This window comes from Saimiri boliviensis, chromosome 1 (assembly GCF_048565385.1).
Source record: "Saimiri boliviensis isolate mSaiBol1 chromosome 1, mSaiBol1.pri, whole genome shotgun sequence".
In the NCBI taxonomy this organism is placed as follows: domain Eukaryota; kingdom Metazoa; phylum Chordata; class Mammalia; order Primates; family Cebidae; genus Saimiri; species Saimiri boliviensis.
In genome coordinates this window covers 295681715-295703085 of record NC_133449.1, presented here as the reverse complement: position 1 = coordinate 295703085, position 21371 = coordinate 295681715, and positions in this window count along the sequence as shown.

The following is a 21371-nucleotide window of genomic DNA, read 5'->3' as shown; positions in this document are numbered from 1 at the left end:
CACATATGGCCAAGACAGGTGTGAAACTGAGCCCATAAGCTACAAATACCTGCTCTTAACAACTCCTCTGCATTCCAACTCTATATTTTTTTATATAGAGTTTCTCTCTTGTCACCCAGGCTGGAGTGCAATGGCACAATCTCGGCTCACCACAACCTCCACCTCCTGGGTTCAACCAATTCTCCTACCTCAGCCTCCTGAGTAGCTGGGATTACAGGCATGTGCCACCATGCCCGGCTAATTGTTTTTATTTTTAGTAGAAATGGGGTTTCTCCATGTTGGTCACACTGGTCTCAAACTCCCAATCTCAGGTGATCCACCCGCTTCGGCCTCCCAAAGTTGGGGATTACAAGCATGAGTCACCACGCCCGGCCCCAACTCTATTTTTTAAAGGCCAATAGCTTAAAATAAAGTTTTTTTTTTGAAATCTAAGTTCATGAAGGAAATAACAAGACTTTGCACATAGTTAAAATCTAGATGTCATCATGGAAAAACAAGAGCTGCCAACACATGCCCTTTTGAGCTAGTCAGTGCTTTCATAACAGTGTTCTCTTCCTCTGATAAAGAGATTTTTTTCTATAAGCAGACAGCCAGCTGCTGAAAATTTGTTAAATAGATACTAAAAACATGTTTAGTATCTATTCTGTTCAAATCCCTCTTCCACATCCAAATGGGAAAACATCTTTATTGTCCTGAGTGATGGCAAAATCAATGCCAAACTTGGGGTCAGGGAGAAGTCAAGGTTAACTTTCTTAGCAACAAATGACATCTACAAAGTTTAACAAAGTGAACACTCCATGTAATTCAATGTAGGTCATGAAGCTGAAATAGACAAACTTCAGATATCACCAATTTTAATTAAAGAGTTCAGGTTGTTAAAGAGCTCAAATTTTAATTAAAGAGTTCAAGTTAAACATTTAACATGCTTTTAATTTAAATCAAATTATTTGAAAATCTAGCTATCAGCGGTAACCTGTAGTTCACTGTGCCCAGGGTTCCTGAGTGCTTCCACCACCTCTTGCCTGCCCTGGCTAGAGTGCAGTTCACAGGCAAGAGATGGTAGGAAAGAGAGGAAGCATGTCTCCGAATGCCCCAGCTTTGATGAAGCTTGAATTTCAGTTTTACTCTTATCTTTAGCAATCAAGCTTTTGAGAATAATGTACAACAAGCACTACATGGACAGAACAACTCCTATCTCCTGTCTATGTCTTGCAATTCTCAGCTCAGCACGATCTGCAGTCCTAGTGTGTCTGTAAAACCCTCAGAAAGCCAGTTTCCTCTTCTATAAAATGCAACAACCCAATCTGAGGGCTTAACATAAATAACAGTTTTGAAGTACTTCACATAAAGCCTGGTGAAGGTTTCATGTTCAAAAACACGGTTCTGCTCATTAGAAAGCTTATCAGAATGGTGATTTGCTAGGAGTCAGTGGCTCGGCTGATGGGGCTGTTTATGTTCATGTCCTATTTCTGAGCTAGTTGGCATTTCACATTTTGCTTAAATGAAAGAACTAGTGTCCACTGACCATTGTTTTATTCTCAGCATTTTCAAAGAAGAATATATTGATAAGTAAGTTTATAGGTTTCTAAAAATTATATCTAAAGGTGAAGGTAAGAACTTGATGAGAGAGAGAAAGCTCCTGCAGAGCCATGGATGCGAATGGTCCCTGGACCAGGCCTGAGAGGCTCCTCTGATGGTCCTTGAGAGACACCACACAGCATTTGCTAAGAAACATGGTCAGGATTCAGAATCTACTGTGGAGATGTAAAAGGCAATCACTGAATTTTGTGCTGAGAGAATCATGAGTTACTAAACACTCTGCTTTACAGATGAAGATGCCAAAATCCAGTGGGTGAGGGAGGAGGAATGCTGCTCAAGGTCATGCGGCCAGTCAGAAAGGAACTTCAAAGTCCTGACCCTGACCCGAGGCTTCCCCACTAGACATTATTAATGACTTTATTGGGGTTTCCCGTGCACGCTGGAGTAGAAAATCTTAAGCTGGATCTTACAGCGTAGATGCATTTTTTATTAATTCTGAATGCCTCCAACTGATGAAGTAAAAATTATGAGTTTAGCCAATAGAATTAATTATGTAAGACAGAATTATTCTGCTGCCAAGCTCACTTAACTTCATATGAATTAGATGTAGAACTATGTAAGTGTTTTAACTTTGTTGGCAAACTTTATATGAAATATTAAAGATGAGTCCAAGGGCAGCATTCAAAACATAGTGTCAGGAAAAATACAAAAGACTTGGAAATGAGCAAAAATAATGTCTAGGGCACTCTTCTAGGTGATCCCTGACTTTGGTGGTCTTCAAGCTATTATACCAGCATGTAAGTTGTAGAATACGAATGCAGTGGCTCTTGCTTATACAAAAGAAAATTGTGTTTTGTGGAGATGTCTTTGATTATAGCCCTGTGAATTGTGACTAACTTGGCATCTATTTGTAAGTAGGCTTCCATATTTCTGATGGTCGACACATGTGTGTGTATCTGTTTGTTTGTTTTCATTTTCCTTTGAACCAGTTATACCATCACACTGGCTCACTCATTATTTAAAAAGTTAAATAAATCTTTGATGTATGTTCTGTATATTTATATGAGAGTCACTATTTTACTATTTCTTAAAGTTATCCAGTAGCATATACAAAAGACCATGAACAATTTTAATGCAAAAAAAAAAAAAAAAAAAAAAAAAAAACTAGAATCCAAGCCTTATCTCTAATCAATGAATGAAATACCACCTCTGCCTACAGCGACTACAGCTTAAAGCTATTTCAGGTACAGGTGTGCTCATCGCCCAAGCAAAACCACAATGCAGGGCAAGGACGAGAGGGTGTTTCTGCAAAGGAGTGGAGGGTTAGCACTGGTTTTCGACATTCTGACGGCGGGAATCTGAAATTGAAATGTGCTACAATGCAAAGAAAACAACATTTTGTGTGGAACGAAGTAGCCAAGTATATCCTTAGGCCACATTAGCTGATGCCAGGGAAGTCCGAGACCCTAAACTGGTTTATTTCTTGTTTCCCCACCATCATTTCCTTCATACACAACACAATATAACATCTTCATCCCTGGGAAGGGGTCCATCACTTGTGAAATGGACCCCTGGTAATCAGCAGCTTCCCAGTAAGACCTCGGAACTCGGGCAAGTGCACCCAAGCACGCATGCTAAGAGGCAAAATGGCAGAGTTTAACCAGTATGTGACCTTCCTCTAAGAACACCCAACTGGGAAGGGAAACAACTGGGAATGTTTGATTACATTTTGATGTATGTTCTGCGTATTTATATGAGAGTCACTATTTTACTATTTCTTAAAGTTTCTTTATGAAGCTGTTAGAAACATAGCTGTAAGGATGTAGATAATTGTTTAGCCCCTTAAGTCCTTAAAATTATCTCAAATGAAACAATCTCAAAGATGTTTCACAACTATGGTTATATATAAATGGTTGTGGTCATGCATGTTTATTTTGTTTAAATCTGTCCAAAAAAAAGTATTCATTTGATTTGAGCAAGGTTTCATTCAATTTTATTGCAACACATGGGAGAATTCTTTGTGATGAGCAATTAAAATTTTTACCTCAGCATGGAAGCTACCTAAAAGTTATCAATCTGATGTTAATCTTAGAGAATAGTTTTTAATGAAAATGGAAGTTTACACCAGTGTAAGAAAATTCAGAGGATGGGAGCAATAATAACTCTGATTGGCAATTTCATGGTGCCTGGCATTACCCTGGGAGGCATATACAGTTCCTCCTTCATCCCAGTGTTTAAAGGTGGTAAATGTCACTCATTCAGACAGAAGCAACAGGAACTTGACAGTTCAAGCTCCTTGAGAGCTGGCAAACATAATGATTGTCTCAAACTGTGTTTATATATAGTGTCAGCTCTGTGTTTCAACAATTTGGGAGTCATTTGAATTTGACCTCCCTTGGAATCTTACTGTTAAGTTTTATTTGGAATATGAAAAGACTTCCTGATTTTGCCTCACTCTTCTTCGGTGTAACTTAACGCACTCAGCAGAAATGAAGTCTGACAGTAAATTGCCTGTTTGAATCTAAAGGAGCTGAAGACATCTTCTGTCAGAGAAGTATCTCAAGGACATAGCTTCCAAGACGTCTACTTTTGGGTTTCTGACTTGGGACATTTGGGATTATTGAAAATGTTCCAAGCCCAGCCTACCCCAAAATATCTCCAATCTTCTTGCAGGTGACTCAAAGTCTGTGTCTAAGTTCAGGGGCTGAGCTGCCAACATCATTCTTTACAAGCCAGGGGCAGGCAAAATCCAGCAGGAAGTCTAAGAATTGCACACAGGAACTGCTTCTGCTCAGAGGAGTGACTTACTGTTAGCAGCAGTGAATTTGTGTAGGGCAGCTGCAATTTGATTCTTGCCTCCTTGGAAGAAAGAATTTGGCCCAGGGGCCTAAGACAGGGTGAGAGACCAAGGCAAGTTTTAGAGCAGGAGTTAAAGTTCATTAAAAAGTTTTAGAGCAGGAATGAAAGGAAGTTAAGTATGACTGGAAGAGAGCCCAGTGGGTGGCTTGAGAGATCCAAGCACTTCATCCAACCCTTGGCTTGGGGGTTTTACATGTTGGCATGGTTCCAAGATTCATGTTTCTTCCCCCTTGAATTTTTTCCTTGGGTTGGGGTATAAGCAACTTGAAAGGTTGGGTGCAGTGTGTTTACTGAAGTTGTGGGTATGCTCATTAGAGGGGCTTTTCCCTTACAAATTGAGTATTCTTAGAGGAAGGTCATATACTGGTTAAACTCTGACATTTTGCCTCTTAGCACACATGTTTGAGTGCACTTGCCCAGCTCCTGACATCTTATTGGGAAGCTGCTGATTATCAACTTCGGGTGTTTTTTCTTCATTGGGAGACTGCCTTTCCTTGGTGGGGCTACAACCAATTATTATTTTGGAAAGACAGTTTAACAACTGCCTGACCATCACTTGATGGTTGCCTGACATCCTAGGTAGTGATGGGAGGCTGTCCTACCCTGCATGTCTGCCTAGCAACCCACCTAACATTACTAACTCATCTCTGGGGCTTATGAAGGACGCTAAAACTGAAAGGGTGGAATTCCATTTCTTAAAGTTGAGATTTTGAGCCTCTTTGAAAAGATAAGTTGCAACAGTGGAAAAACAGCCTTGAAGTATCAGGCATTTTACCTTCATAAGCTGCTCTTTGCAAATTTTTAATTATGACCCTACTGGGTTGAAGTTAAGATGAAGCTGTTAGAGTGGCCATAATGCCATATGATTGGTTTCTTTACAAGAGAAGAAGAACTGCAGAAGAAGCCACACAATAATGGAGACAGAGGCTGTGGCACAGCTATGAGCCAAGGACTGCCAGCTGCCTGGCAAGGATCCTCCCTGGAACCCTCAAAGATGGCACGACCCCGAAGATCCCTTGGCTTTAGACTTCTGGCCTCACAACTGTAAGAGAATCAGCTTCTATTGTTTTAAGCCACCCAGTTTATGGTAAATTACTTTTTCACCATGACCCAGTGGAATTTGGAATTTATTTCTGAAATGTAAGCGCAGTTCAACATACAAAGATCAACATACCTTTTTTTTTTTTTTTTTTTTTTTTGTCTGGGAGGCCAAGGTGGCCAGATCGCTTGAGGTCAGGAGTTCGAGACCAGCCTGGTCAACATGGTAAAACCCCAGCTCTATTAAAAACACAAAAAACTAGCTGAGTGTGGTGGCAGGCACCTGTAGTCCAAGCTACTCGGGAGGCTGCAGCAGGAGAGTTGCTTGAACCCAGGAGGCTACAGTGAGCTGAGATCTAGCCATGGTACTCCAGCCTGGGCAGCAGAGTAAAACTCTGTCTCAGAAAAAAAAAAATCACCATGACCCAGTGGGATTTATTTCTGAAATGTAAAGGTGGTTCAACATACAGAAATCAAGGTAATATACAACAATAGTAGAATTAAAGGGGAAAACCCCCGTAACTATTTCAATTAAAGAGAACAAAGATTCAGTCTTTAGTGATCAAAACACTCTACAAACTAGGATTAGAAGATAACTACATCAGCATAATAAAAATCATAAATGAAAACTCCACAGTAAACCATAGAAAATTATACAAACCATTGGAGGTCTGTAAAATTCATTAATTTACTGGTCACAACTAGCAATTTTGCAGAGGATAGGCTGGGATAGAATAGGAAATATTAAAATGCATCTGTAGCAAGAGTAAGTACTGCAATGGGAAGATTTTGTTTTAGTTTTTGAGTGTACCAAATTATAATTTAAAAAGCTGTTTTTTGTTTTTTTGGGTTTTTTTGCTAGAGGTCTTGGTTAAAGACCATTGCCTGTCAAGTGCTTTTTCTGAAAGCAGTTTTGGAAAAGAAGGAAAAACAAATACAAATACTTCATGTGAAGAAAGGAAAGTCAGAGAATCAAAGATAGAATGAACAGGCCACTCTCAGGGCAACACTACTTCCAGCTGAGCTCTGCTCTGCTTCTTGTCCATTGGCTGAAAGAGTTATGATTAGTTCTTCCACATTTAGGAGGAAAATGTGATATAAATCACAAATGTGTGTATCTCCTTTGAGTGCTGTCTTCCTTCTGTGAGTTCTAGCTCATCATCAAGTGCCCATCAGTCACCACCGTGCTTTCCCTGTAGAACATATTATTATAAAACTAGTCACTGACCCCTTCCTGCAACCAACCTTTGAGAGAATTATACTCCTTTCTTCACAGGCAGCAAACATGATTGTGTGGCTTGCTTTGGCTGATAAAATGTTGGAGGAAGTCTATTGGCCCTTCTGAACTGAAGCTTTCAAAGCCATGGCATGGCTGTGTGGACTTCCTTTCTCTCTGGTGGAGCTCAGCCATGTCCAAGGTCAGGGCTATGTCACCTGAGGTTCAGAGTAAAGAAGCTGCAAACCAGAGGCACAGGTAACCTGTGCTGGATATTTGGCATAAGCAAGAAGTAACCCCTGCAACCACTGAGAGGTGGAGATCCTCATTACTGCAGCATAATGTGGTCTAAGCTGACTGATATATGTTCTGAGTCTGGTGGGGAAACACAACCACACTGAGTGGATGGTATGAAGAGAAGTTATGATGGAAATAATGGCATGGCTTAGACACCCCTCCACAAAAGAACTTGCTGGCAGAAAACTTTCATCTGCTTCTTCAGGGATGGATCCAGCTATAGAAACTGATATGGTTTGGCTGTGTCCCCACCCAAATCTCAGCTTGAATTTTAACTCCAAGAATTCACACGTGTTGTGGGAGGGACCTAGGGGGACGTAATTGAATCATGGGGGCTGGTCTTTCCTGTGCTATTCTCGTGATAATGAATAAGTCTCACAAGATCTGAAGGGTTTTTCGGGGGTTTCCACTTTTGCTTTTTCCACATTTTTCTCTTGCTGCCTCCAAGTAAGAAGTGCCTTTCTCCCAATCAAAAGGCACAACCAAAACCCATCAGTATGCTGCATCCAGACCTATCTCATATGCAAAGATACACAAAGACTCAAAACAAAGGAATGGAGAAAGATTTACCTACCAAACAGAGAGCAAAAATAATAAATAAATAAAAAACAGGAGTTGCAATTCTCACCTCTGATAAAACAGACTTTAAAGCAACAAAGATGAAAAAAGGCAAAGAAGGACATTACATAGTGGTAAAAGGATCAATGCAACAAGAAGAGCAAACGATCCTACATATATATGCACCCAATACAGGAGCACCCAGATACATAAGACTTATAAAGAGACTCAGACTCCCACACAATAATAGTGGTAGACTTCAACATCAATATTAGACAGATCAACGAGACAGAAAATTAACAAGGATATCCAGGACTTGAACTCAGATCCAGAACGAGTAAACTTAATAAACATTTACAGAAGTCTCCACTTTAAATACACAAAATATACACTCTTATTAGCACCACATCACACCTACTCACAGGTTTAAATGAAATATTGGTTGGCTGCTTGTTTGTTATTTTCTTCCCTCCTATTTTTCCTGTCTCCATTATTAAGCACAATTATTGGTATAAAAGAGGTTTTCAATACCCATTTTTAGACTGCATTCTAGCCTGGGCAATAAAGCAACACTTTTGTTCTCTCTCCCTCTTCCTCTTCCTCTTCTTCATTTTTTTAAAATTTATCATTTTTCTTTTTCTCTTTCTTTCTTTAAAAAAAAAAAAAAAGCCTCACCTCCAACATTGGGTATCAAATTTCAACCAGAAGTTTGTTGGGGACAAAAGAAAATTGCTTAATATAAGCCTTTCTAAAAAAAGAGAGAGAGAGATCTGAATTTGTTCAGGCTCACAAAGGAAGCGAGAGGCATATGTAGAACCAGAACCTCTCACTTGCCTGACCTCAGACAGAGTCACTCTGCCGCTCCACACTGCTATTGAAACTGACAGTCGACAGAGCATTTTCAGATTTATTATTCACAAAACTCTGGGTTTGCCACAAATCAAATTGGTTAAAGTGATTTGCCTGAAGCCACACAGTTGTGAGACAGCTGTAAACAGAGCCCAGATTTCTTAGATCCCAAATCCAATGCCCATAAGACCTTAAAGATGGTCATGTGGAGTTCCCCCAAAATATGTTTGACCTATGGAATAAGTTGAGAACCTAAAAACAAATGATTACAGCAGACAATTTCCCTTCTGCATAATTTCAGATAGCAAAAACAAAACTAACAAAAAGAAGTGTCTTTCACCTCCCACCATGATTCTGAGACCTCCCCGGCCATGTGGAACTGTAAGTCCAATTAAACCTCTTTTTCTTCCTAGTTTTGGGTATGTCTTTATAGGCACTGTGAAAAAAAACTAATATAGGAACCCTCCTCACCCGAAAGCATGCCTTTTCAAAAGGAGGCTCACACCTGGCACCTGATCAAGGCAGGGTTAGGAACGACTGGCTAAGTCAGGACAACTCTGATGGGCCAGTTAGCTCCAGAGCCCCATGGAGGTGACCAACGTCTCCATCAGGCCTGTGTCAGAGCCCAGCTTCTCCTTCTGCTCGGTCTTGCTTCCTTCCCGCTTCTCCAGCTGGTGATCCCGTAGGTCCTCCCTAGCAAACACCGTGTGCAAACTCTCTTCCTGAGAACCCGACCTGCACAAGGAGCAGCAGGCATGGGGATGCACCTCCCAGACACCAGGCCTGGAGGCCCCGGGGCTGCCTGGAGAAGATCCAGGAGAGTTTCTTGCAGCCCCAACTTGTTGAACCCCAACAGCAAGCTCACAAACGTGGCTTGATGCAGCACTCCAGCTAGCGCAAGCCCAGCACACAAAGAGACTCGTTTAAGATGAAAATGACTTTGCGCCACAGCCCAGTTGCTTCCAATAATGGTGCCAGTTGGGAGACATCTCTTTCTCAGCACTTGTATCCCAGAATACGGGTACGTTCCATGATGGCTGGAAGCGGGCTCCCCTCTGCTCCTGACACACTCCCCAGAGATGTCCCAACGTGACAACTTAGGCAGGGTCTTTGGATATTTGTTCCTTTGGGAAACAAATGGAGATGTGCAGAAAAAATTTAAATCTTTAACTCCCATATTAGCCAGCCACGTAAGGGAAGCAACGTGTGAAAGATTATAGAGGCCCTGGCTCCCAGGCTATGCTGTTCCTCAAGAATAACATCAGTAAACAGAAGGCGGCAGTTTCTCTCATCTCAATTGCAAAGAGCTGAGGTTAGAGACACGTCCATATTGGCAATATACATTGAGCAAAAGTGATGTATCCTTATGTGACACATAGAGATGATGTATTTGTATAGACTAGTATAGCTCCAGCCAGATTTGGGAAGAAAGATGTGATATAGACTATGATACTGAATTTTTTGTGTAATTAGTTTTCCGTGATGATAAAGGTCTTCTATGCCAATCAATAGGACATACAGCACAACAGACACAATTCCTACGTATTATTCATATCATACAACTCCCATAGAGTAGTTATAAAGAGCACCAAATAGGCAGCATACGCTACGATGCCTTGGGAACTGAAAAACAGATAACAAATGTGAGTTCTATCTGAGGGTGCTTACGAGTGGGGAAAATCCCTATCCCTCGAAAGCGCAGCACCGTCGTGATATGGCAGAGTTAGGGTAGCCCTGACATTTGCATATATTATTCTGTTGATGCCACATATGTCTCATGTCCTATTTTCAAAGTCTTCAGAGAAGGAAAGAACGTCCTCTATACTTAGCAACACTCAACACTATGAGCCCTATGGCAATGACGCAAGAAATCCAGCCCTGCAAATGCTGATTGAGAAACCGCGCAGGAGAAACCAGGCATGCTGCCTGATGGAAGTGAGCACACAGGAAAACTCAAAGAAGGAAAGCAGGTACCTCCCCACCTCAGCCGGGGACAAATGACATCTTTTCAGGAAAATGTTTGCAGCTTAGTGAATAACAAAGTCTTTAGTCAGGTGCTTATAGAATGAGTTCCATTTCGATGAGCAAAGACAAGAGGCTACATTTTAAGGAAAACACCCAGCTTCAGGACAGCAAAGAAGAAAGCAAGCCCAGAAAAGCCAGTCTGAATAGCGGGGTGATGGCTGGGCTTAGGGACAGTACCAAACAGCTGGTCTGGAAGCACATGGGAGAGGCCTCACTCTTGCCTGTAAGGATTTTGAAACAAGGAGGGCCTGAGGGGTTGTGATCGCTAACCTGACGTGATGACTTGAGACTGTCAGAATGGAGAATTAACTGGGGTGAGCCTCACCTGGGAAAGAAAAACAAAATGAAGCATCAGGGCAAGTCATAAGCAGGTGCAATTAGGATGGTGGCTGACATGCCGTGTGAGGTCATGAAGGAGCTGCAGGTCAAGAGGGTTGTGAAGCGTCCGTGGAAAGCAGGAGACAGATTCAAGAGAGGCTGAAAAAGCAAAATCTACAAGACTCATCCATGCACTGGATTTGGGGGTCCCCTCAAAATGAGAGAAGCTATTTTAAACAGGGAGGGGTCAGCCTATCCAAGCACCACACCCGCCTTCCAGGACTTAGCATTGTCAGCGGTGGGTCCAGCCTTCCCTCAGCAGCCATGCAAAGACTATTCTAGCATCATTTTCTCTGTCACAGCCTGAGTCTCAGCTCTCTGTCACTGATGTCATTTAAGGGCTTTTTTTAAGTCAAGGTTTCCAGAGCCCACTCATTATCTAAAAATGGACATATTGTGCAAAGACAGACAAAAGTGTTTGCCAAAAGCGTGAGCTGGGGTATTGTCCTGGAGTCAGCTGGAATGGGAACATAATTCTGTTAGCAAAACCCTACACCCTTGGTCCAAGCCCCCAAATGCCAGCAGCTCACTCCATAGTGATGAAAACAAAAACTATCTCCCACCTTTCCAGATACCTCCCAGAAGAGAGCAACACACTTCCAGGGGAATCCTAGACACACATAAAGGCTAGGACTGCGATCCAGAAGGCAGCCAGATTTGTCCATTTCTTTCCAAAGGAAAGGCCCAGAATGTAAAGAACACACATTTTCTTTCCACTGCAGAAGAAAACAATTGATGATCCATTGGGACTTTTTGGAACTGTGTGGGCAGAATTATAAAATGAACAGCAATGACCCAAAAACCTCCCTGTGGAACCCCCTCCTTCTTAGCGTGTGCAGCACCTGCAAAGATGCTGGGACATCACTCAAGTGGTGAGGTCATGTTTTGTGGCACAGTTGGCTTTAGGTAAGGGGGATTGTTCTTGCAGGTTTCACCTCACTGCGGGAGCCCCTTAGAGGATGTGGCTGTCCCTGGAGAAGGATGTTCAGAATTGAGGGGAATTTGATGCAAGGGGAATTCCCCATTGCCGCCTTTGAAGACAGAGAGGCTGTGAAGCAAGAAAAAGTGCTGCTTCCAGGCACTGAGAACGACCCCCATGTAACAACCTGAGACAGAATGGAGACCTCCATCCTACAACACAAAGAACTGAATTCTGCCATCCACTTCAATGAGCTGGGAAACAGACTGTTACCCAGAACTTCCAGATAATAAAGCAGCCAAGCCGACAGCTTGATTTCACTCTCACAAGATCCCAAGGTGAAAGATCAACTAAGCCATGCCTGGACTTCCGACCTACAGAACTCTAATAATAGGTGGGTGCTGTTTCAAACTGTCAAGTCTTTGGTGATTTGCTGTGCAGCAATAGAAAATGAAAAGAAAGGACTTGATGGAATGTTCCTTTAGACAATTGAACTCCTTTTTCTGGAATTATTTTTATTATAATAATTGCTTATTATTTTTATTATTATTTGGCTTCTCAAATATCTAAATCTGGATCCTCTTTGTTTAAGGATGAGCAACAAGTCAACTGAGGAAATGTAGCACTTACAGAGGTGTGGGCAGAGTTCAGAGAAACTGACAACAGAGGATGCAGCTCCAGGAAGACCCTGACAACCCTAGACCCAAAAGGAAAAGGGGAGGTGTGCTTCCCAGGATTCAGAGAGAGCAGCTGCATGGAAAGAAACTGTGGCCTTCAGTGCAGAAATTGACCATGGCACCAGGACCTCATGGGTGGGAATTGGCAGACCATCTTCCAGCGCCACTGGCCAAACCCAATGGGAAGGCAGAGGGCAAGAGAACATGGGAGAATTGGACCATGAGAGTCAGTCTTCTCCAGAACACAGCAGGTAGAGGAGGGCGGAGAGAGGAGATGGAAAGGCAAATAAAAATCTTCAGTACTGAGGAGATGCTGATTCCAAAAATTGCCCTAAATTGGGGCAGTCAGAGCTTGTAAGACCTCTGGCTTCTAGAAGGAGATCATAAATAAGGAAATTGACTGCGCCAGTCATATTCGTAATTCTTTTTGAATTTAGACAACCTTGGGCAAGGGCAGGGTTGAGACCTGGACACCAGCAACGTAAATGCCAGGGGAATGCACAGCTGAAAGTCATGGGCTGTCTCTGTGCAGCTGCTCTCAGTGAGTGAGTCACAGGAGAGAAGCGACACTTGAGGTGAGCTTGCAGACAAAGGAAGGAAGAAAGGTATTCCATAGACAGGGAACAGTGTGCACAAAGGCATGAAGCAGGCATGTTCAGGCAAAGCCACTGTGACAAGCGAAATACCTGCACATGTTCATGTGTGGTCATGTGTGCACATGTGTGTGCCTCAGTGGGAAGTGGACTAAATTTAGATTAGGATGAAGCCAGATGGTGCCGTGAACTTACATTATAAAACAGAAGCAATTTAATAATAAATTTTAAAAATAAAGCAATTTAATAATATATATAAAAAAATTTATATTGCCTGCAATATAAATATGCCACAAATTTAAGTATAAACCCTTACTTTATAGGTCTTCAATCAGCAGATGGTTGGTAGCTTTTTGTGGCTTTTTGGATCTTTACATAGCTCTTTCAAGAAGATCTTCACTCAAATGTCCCTCTTTAATGGAATCTCCAATAACTACTTGATCAAAATGAACCCCCTCCCATTCTCAGCCCCTTTTCATCACATGACCTCACATTAGCCCAGTCTTTGGAATCCACTGGATTGCTTATTGACTTGTTTATTTTGTGACCTAGAATAGTCAGCTTCCTGAGAACAGTCACCTTCGCTGTGATATTCATTTCCCAGCTCCTACCGCAGAGCTGGCAGAGCAAAAAGAAATGTCAGCCTCACACCACTCAGACAAGACAGGGCTGCCGAGCAAGAAGCCAGCCCATTCATTTCCACCCTGATAAGAAAGGAGAGGAGCCAACACTGAAAGAAGACCACACTGAAAGCAGAGACAACACTGAACAAAGCCTCGCTTTCTTCCTCAGAAGAGCCCCCCTGTCTCACCCCACAGCTGAGAAGAAGGAGAAGAGAGCTGAGAACCCGAAGGAGAGAATGGCTTCTGGAAGCAGAGAATGCCAAGCCAGTGCCATTGTATTGCCCATCCCATGAAGGTGCGGGATCCACCTGTCCTCAAGATTCCCACAGACAAAGCACCCTATCTGGCAGGTAAATGATTGACGCTGCGCTCTTACCACCTAGCCACACTTGCATTTTTCACCACCCTGCCACCCAGCCTTGGCTCCAGCTTGAGCATGGCAACTCTTGCCCCCTCTACACGTCCATCTGTCCTCCACAAAGTGGACTTTCTGAGTATGGCTCTTATCACGCCACTCTTTGTTTAAGAAAACAAAATTCTAGCTAGGGGCAGGGAAAGATAAGACAAGCATGCAGTATATTGTAGTTCTGTAGAGTAAAAAAGTACTCAAAAATAAGTAAATAGATGGATGTATGGACAGATAGATGAATGGATAGATGGATGGATGAACAGATGGATGGATGGAGAGATGGATGGATGACAGATGGACGGATGGACACATGGATGGATGGAGAAATAGACAGATGAACAGATGGATAGATGGACAGATGGATGGATGGACAGATGGATGGATGGACAGATGGACAGATGGAGAGATAGATGAATGGAAGGATGGACAGATGGAAAGATGGATAGATGGACAGATGAATAGATAGATGGATGGATGGACAGATGAATAGATGGACAGATGGATGGGTGGACAGATGGATGGATGGAGAGATGGATGGATGGATGGATGGATGGATGGATGGATGGATGGATGGCGGATGGAAAGATGAATAGATGGACAGACGGATGAATGGACAGATGGATGGAAAGATGGACAGATGGACAGATGGATGGGTGGACAGTTGGATGGATAGAGAGTTGGGTAGATGGACAGATGGACAGATGGATGGATGGACAGATGGATGGATGGGCAGGAGCACATCAAAAAGGCATAGAAGCCAAACAGAAAGAGCAGCCAATGTCCAAAGCTGAAACCATTTGAGCTGCCAAAGCCATAATAATGAAGATATTGGATTGTCACCTGAAGGCTCAAATAAATAATCCATTAGTAAACACTGTTATAAATAAATGATTAAACAAATAAATATTTGGCAAATCTTTCCTTAAAAAATCCATTTAATAAATGTAGAAGAGATGAAGGAACCAGAAATCACCATAGGAACACCACAGTAAAAATTGTTGGCTTGGTGCACTATCTCATGACTGTAATCCCAGCACTTTGGGAGGACAAGACAGGCAGATCATGTGAGATCAGGAGTTGAAGACCAAGCTGGCCAACATGGTGAAACCCTGTCTCTACCAAAAATAAAAAATTAGCCAGGTGTGATGGTGTGTGTCTGTAATCCCAGCTACTCAGGAGGCTGAGGCAGGAGAATCATTTGAACTTAGGAGAAGGAGGTTGCAGTGAGCCACGAACATGCCACTGCACTCCAGCCTGGGTGACAGAGAAAGACTTCTCAAAAAAATATATTGTTGCAGGCAAGAGCCACCAATGAATGCTAAAACCAATGGGGAAAAGTTTAAGGAGGAAAATGATTTTACATTACCTCAAAGTATCTCCTCCAAAATCAAAAAGGGAACTATAGTAACTTTACAGTCAAGATATCACACACACACACACACACACACACACACACACACACAAACACACACACACACAAACACCTTCAACAGTGATCCAGGTTAAAATCCCCAGTGGTGAGTCCCATGGACGTCCCAGACCCTTGATCGGATGCTGAGGAGGGTGCCTCACCTCTGTGGAACTCTTCCTCAAAGTGTATAGCCTCTGTCTGATCATGAGAAAACATCATGCACATGCAGATTGGGAGATGTTTTGCCAAGTGCCCGGCCAGCAGTCTTCCAGTGTGTCAGGGTGATGAAAGATTGAGGAAATACTGAGGTCCTGTCACAGGTTGGTGGAGACTAAGGAGGTGTGAGGACTAAACACAGATGGGATCCTGGCTGGGTCCTGGCATAGAAAAGATCCTTAAAGGAGAAACTGATGAAACCTTAATAAAGTCTGTAGTTTAGTTAATGGTATTGCCAGCGTTGATTTCTTAGCTTTGACAAATATACTGAAGTCATAGAAGATTTGATAGTAGAGGAGTTGGAAGAAAGATACATGAGAACTCTGTGTCACCTCTGAAACTCTTAGTCGGTAGGACAAAATCCATGTACCTGCAGGAGCATGAAAACCACCCACCATCATCGCCCCTGTTGTTGCTATCGATCTGGTTCCATCCGCTGTGATCCCAGATGAAAGGTCCTCCCCCTCAACATACACTCCCCGCACACAGACACTCACACGCCATCACTATTCAATCCCACCCTATCCACACAGGCCCCTAAGGGCAAGACATGGCTTCACATTCAGGGACCTAGCCCTTCATTGCCCCTTCATCCTGAATTCTTTTCCCATCTCTATTAAAAAAAAAAATAGCCAGGCATGGATGGTGGCACTCACTCGTAGTCTCAGCTTCTCAGGAGGTTGAGGTGGGTGGATTGCTTGACTCCAGGAAGTTGAGGCTGCAGTGAACTATGCCCTCTAGCTTGGTTGACAGAACAAGGCTGTGTCTCACCACACCATTGCACTCTAGCTTGGGTAACAGAACAAGACCATGTCTCAAAGAAAAAAATAAAAAAGGATGCTCTTGCCTTTCCACACATGGATGTTGCTGCAGTTTGGATATTTGCCCCACCAAACATCATGCTGAAATTTGATCCCAACAGCAGAGGTGGGGTACTAACGGGAGGAGTTTGAGTCATGGGGTAGACCCCTCATGAATAGACTAATGTTCTCCCTGGGGCGGGGGAGTTCCTCAGACAATTCTCTTTCAAAATTCAAACTGATAAATGCACCTGACATGACACCCCAAAACTGTATGACACCCTGAGCCCTGACTTCCACTGCAGTAGAGCAAACTGCTCCCTCCCTGTGTACCCCACTCCTGTGTGCCCTGTGCTCACTTATACTGCGGTCCCTGTCACGTGGTTTTGCTGATTTGTCTGCAGAAGCCACCCTCACCTAGGCTCTAGGTGCCTTCCAGCAGGAACCAGTCAATGCTGTGTGTGGGAGTTATTGGGAAGGAGGGGCCTCCCAGAGCCCAATAGGCTGTCAGTGAATCAACATCTGCAAACAGAGCCTGCAGAGGAGGCTGGCTGGGTGCATCTTCACAAATAGCCCTTGTTCACCACTGTCCTCACAGCCACCCAGAGCATGGGGCCAGCCAGCAATCATCTCCAAAAAGCCCATGCAAAAGTCATTTCCCTGGGCTTTTCGAAACTCCAGTGTCTAACCTGAAATGTGTAACATAAACAAAGACAAGTTTACTTCTCAAGAAACTGAATTGCTTTTAGATATATCTGAAAAAAACCATTAGTGCCAACAGGGTAATCATGTATGAGCTAGAATAATCCCTCATGAAATCAAGACCCCTCAAAGGTAGTACTCACCATGGCTAGCTTGAGTCAATTTGTGTATTTAAAAGTAATATTCTTGCCATTATTTTTTAAAGTCTAAACTACACATTTTTCAATATTTTGCTATACCTGCTTTTCATGTTCCCATGAACCCAAATGCCTGCAGATGCTGGGTGCTGCTGTCCCTTGCTATGCTGCGCTCTGAGGCTCTGAGAGGAAATGTTTCTCCAGTGATGTTGGAGAGTTCGTCACCCCTCTTATTTGATATTGGCAATTCGCCCAGGCCACAGACTAACTGATGCAAGCACTCTGGGTCTTGCTGCAAAGTCAGTGAACACTTTTCTTTTAAGTTGTTCCTGGAATATGCTTTTTCATATTGATTTCTCAGAACTCCAAAACAGAGTCCAAATAGCAGCACAGCAGTAGGTCCAGGATATCAGAGTCCGCTCCTGATTTGTGGCATTTAATGTTTCATTCATGCGGCTCTTACATAACTCTGCACCTTCACCCTGCTATCGATTCTCCGACATTCACTTTCAATATTTGATCACACGGAAAGCAGCCAAAACGATAGCGGCAGCTTTTGGAGCTAGACTCAGATGTAATTCTTCTTCCTGTTAATGCAAAAAAAAAAAAAAAAAAAAAAAAAAAAAAAAAAAAAAAAAGGCAGAGAAAGGAAGAGCATTCGTATCTTAGAAGAGAAGCTTTCTGAAAATGGTGGTTTCATTGAATTCCTTGTCACAACAAAGCAGTGAGCAGAGAGCTGTGAGCCACCTTTGCAGTGTTTGCTTGCTTCTCTTCTTCTGACTAAGGAGCAGGCTGCACTGTCAACAACACCCAAGCCATCCCCTCAGGTTCTCCACGAAGAAGGTGGGATGAGAAAAGCCTGACATCTACCTGCCCCCAAAATATCCCAGTGCCCCGCTGTGACTGGTCCTTTTCCTCCTCTCCTGAGCTCCCCACTGTAAAAGCACAGACGTGATCACAGCAATGCTTCTGTTTTAGCTGCAGCTGTCCTCTCGACCTTCCCATTATCACTGAAGTGTCATCCATTTTTCAGATACGTCCAGAGCATACTCCAATCCACCCAGTCAGGTAAACTAAAAATGTGAAATCCTTTCTCGTCCCTCTACTTAACCCTCCCATCCTCCTCCCACCCCACAGGTCACCGAGTCCTGTGCTGCCCACTCTGAAAGACCTCTGTAACGGAGCCCCTATTTTCATCTCCAGTGTGCTTGTGGAAGGTCAGCTCTGATGTTTGCACCATGGAGCTACAGTTCAGAATTGCCTCTGGTCCTCTTCCAGAAGGCTGCAAGGGAAAAAGAAGCAGAAAGAGAAAACAGATGGGCTCCGGCCCCAGGAGCAACACAAGCAAGTGGAAAAGTCTTGAAAAATGGAAGCAGGAAGACACAGGATGATTTCATTTCCATCTGACCAAAGGCTCAGAGCAAAGAGGACCCAAATTTAGGTGAAAATGTGCAACGTTACCATTACTGGCTATGGAATTATTCTTTCTGTTTCTTTTTACTGAAAAGTAATTGGTCCTTAGAACATCTCCAAAGATTTTCTGCTGTTGTGCTTATGTTGGAACAGGTCCAGAGAGCAAGAGTAAAGGGAGAAGGGGCGGGGGTTCAGAAGGAAATATTACAACCAGACCTTTCCCCACACTGTACTGGAGAGACAAAAACTTACACATGGAAAGTGGCTTCAGAAGAAGTAAAGAGGAAGAGAATAAAGGAGCATGCAGACTCTGGCCTCTGCCATAAGACTTACCAAGTACTGTCACTACTGCAGCATTCCACCTCTCCCAAAACAAGCTCTCTCTGCCTGCTATCCAGTCAGGGGCCACGGTCCCCAAAAAGGATGCAACCAACCCCAGGGAGTTCTAAGGAATGCTTGATAGCCCCTCCTCATCCCTGTCCCTGCCAAGTTCTGCCCAACCGGCTTCTACACGTAGTTGTGCTCATGGTCCAATACCGTAAACGAGACACAAGTGCCCAGAATCTCCAAAAACTTAGTGCTAATTGTGACCTGATTTTACTTAGGATTATGACTTAAATTCAACCATCAGTTTTAGCTCCTTTGTTTCATTTGGTGGTTAGCTGAGGTGTTATTTTTTTAAGTCCTATTTAACTTAGGTTGGCATAGAGGTATAAAAACACAGCTCGCAATTTGAAACATATGGCAGAAAACATTTTCAATTGTATGTTGCAAGGTTCTTATGGTATAGACAATTTACGCAAGCTTGTTAATCTGTATACCACTTTAAATTAAAGCATTTTCATGGACTTCTAATGTTAACATACTTTTTAGTATACTGATTTGAAAATTTACAAACATATTAATAAATCCAAATAGGAAATATTTATGCCTGTAGCTTTTATGCAGCTATAAAATGAAAACAAGTTGACAAATTAAATTGTCATTTTAGTCTTAATTTATTAGTTACATATCTTTGTTGAATTTAATACTATAAATTGTGTTATTTTACTAAAACTGCATTGGTGTTTCCAACAGGAATATGGTAGAGACTATTCTTGTCCAGGTTCTACTTGGCTTGGCAAGTTCCACAGGACAATCCACCCTGTGCCCTGTGATAACCCCATTCTGCAGGCATTACCTTGGATTCCAACAGCTATGAAGCTTTTGTTCCTTTAGCACTTTGTATCATATTTAACTTTCTCAATGAATTCAAATATATCATTTATAAATTAAGTCCTCCAATAGGGATGGGGTTGAGCTAATTTGTATCCTTCTTCCACTACAAAGACAAATGGAAGCTAAATTAGATGCAACAAAATAAATAAATAATAACCAAGGTAATCAAACTCACAGTGAAAGACTGTCTTCAGGTACTAGACATATAAAGAGAACTCAAAGTCAGGGCATAAACATGTGAGATAAAATGTGAGAGCGTGCTGTGCCCCAGAAAAACATGAGGAGGTAGCAACTAGATATGAGACTAAATGGCCAGAAGATGTAGCCATGTCCTCTTAGCCATGAAAGCTGTAATCTAGAATCCTTCAAAAATCCAACACCATGAAGGGTTACTTCCTCAGTAGCAGATTTAGAAGAACAGTGTTCATAAGCCTATGATAGCAATGAGGAGGTTTATGTCACTGGGACTATACAACGGAAAAACATATCTCAATCCATGAGAAATTAAGCAGCATCAGTACCAGACACTGGTTAGGAATTTAAATTTAATGTTTTCATGTGTAAAGGGAATGCTAAGTCAACATGGTAACTTTTAATTTCTAAATTGGCTGAAGTCCTGGACTTGCAAGCAAAGAAAATCCAAATAATGCCATAGTATCATGTTCAGGACCTGAGAAAATTGGGACAAAGGAAGAAAATGAGCTCATAAGCAAACATTAAAACACACACAGGAGAGGAAATGTTCTATAAATTCTATGTTCTATGAGTCAGTAGCAAACATATTGAACAGGATCCATAATTTATGTAATAAAACTATTTGTCAAAGACTATGGAAGAAGAATGTTTAAAATTATTAGTGTTAAAAGAAAGACTAAGGCTACATTATAAAAGCAAGATTAGGAGATTTCTGCCTCCAATAACAGTGGGCTTGATAATTAAGAGTACTCTCTAACTGAAAATCTGTGCAAAATACAAAAACAAGAAAGTCAACAAAATAGTAAAGAATTATCAGGCTCGGATGTGGGTAACATGGCAAATGAACCAGACATTCTAGGCTACTTCTTTTCTTTAGGGGCATATGCCAAATTCAGGGGAAGTTGAGTGGCCAAGGGGCATGTTGGCACATTTAAAAAGTTCTTAAATCTAAAGAGATGGAGATTAGCATCAGGGCCTGCCGGGCTCTATGGAGGAAGTATCCTGGTGAAGTCCTTCTCTTGGAATTGATTCCCAAAGGCTGCACCCTAAGAACAATGGTCAATATAATGCAGACTCTCACAGTATTTCAGTTCAATTAAAACAATCTCAAGCCCTGAAATTAGACAGAAGTAATCTCACATTGTTTGTGCTGCCAGGCATCTTGCAAAATAAATGTAAATCTACACTGAAGGAAAGCAATAATATTCTAGACCTAATATTTTTTCATACAAATTGGCAATACCATATCCAGACACAATTTAAAACAGAAAAGCACTTAAAGAAATAAAAGTTCACAAA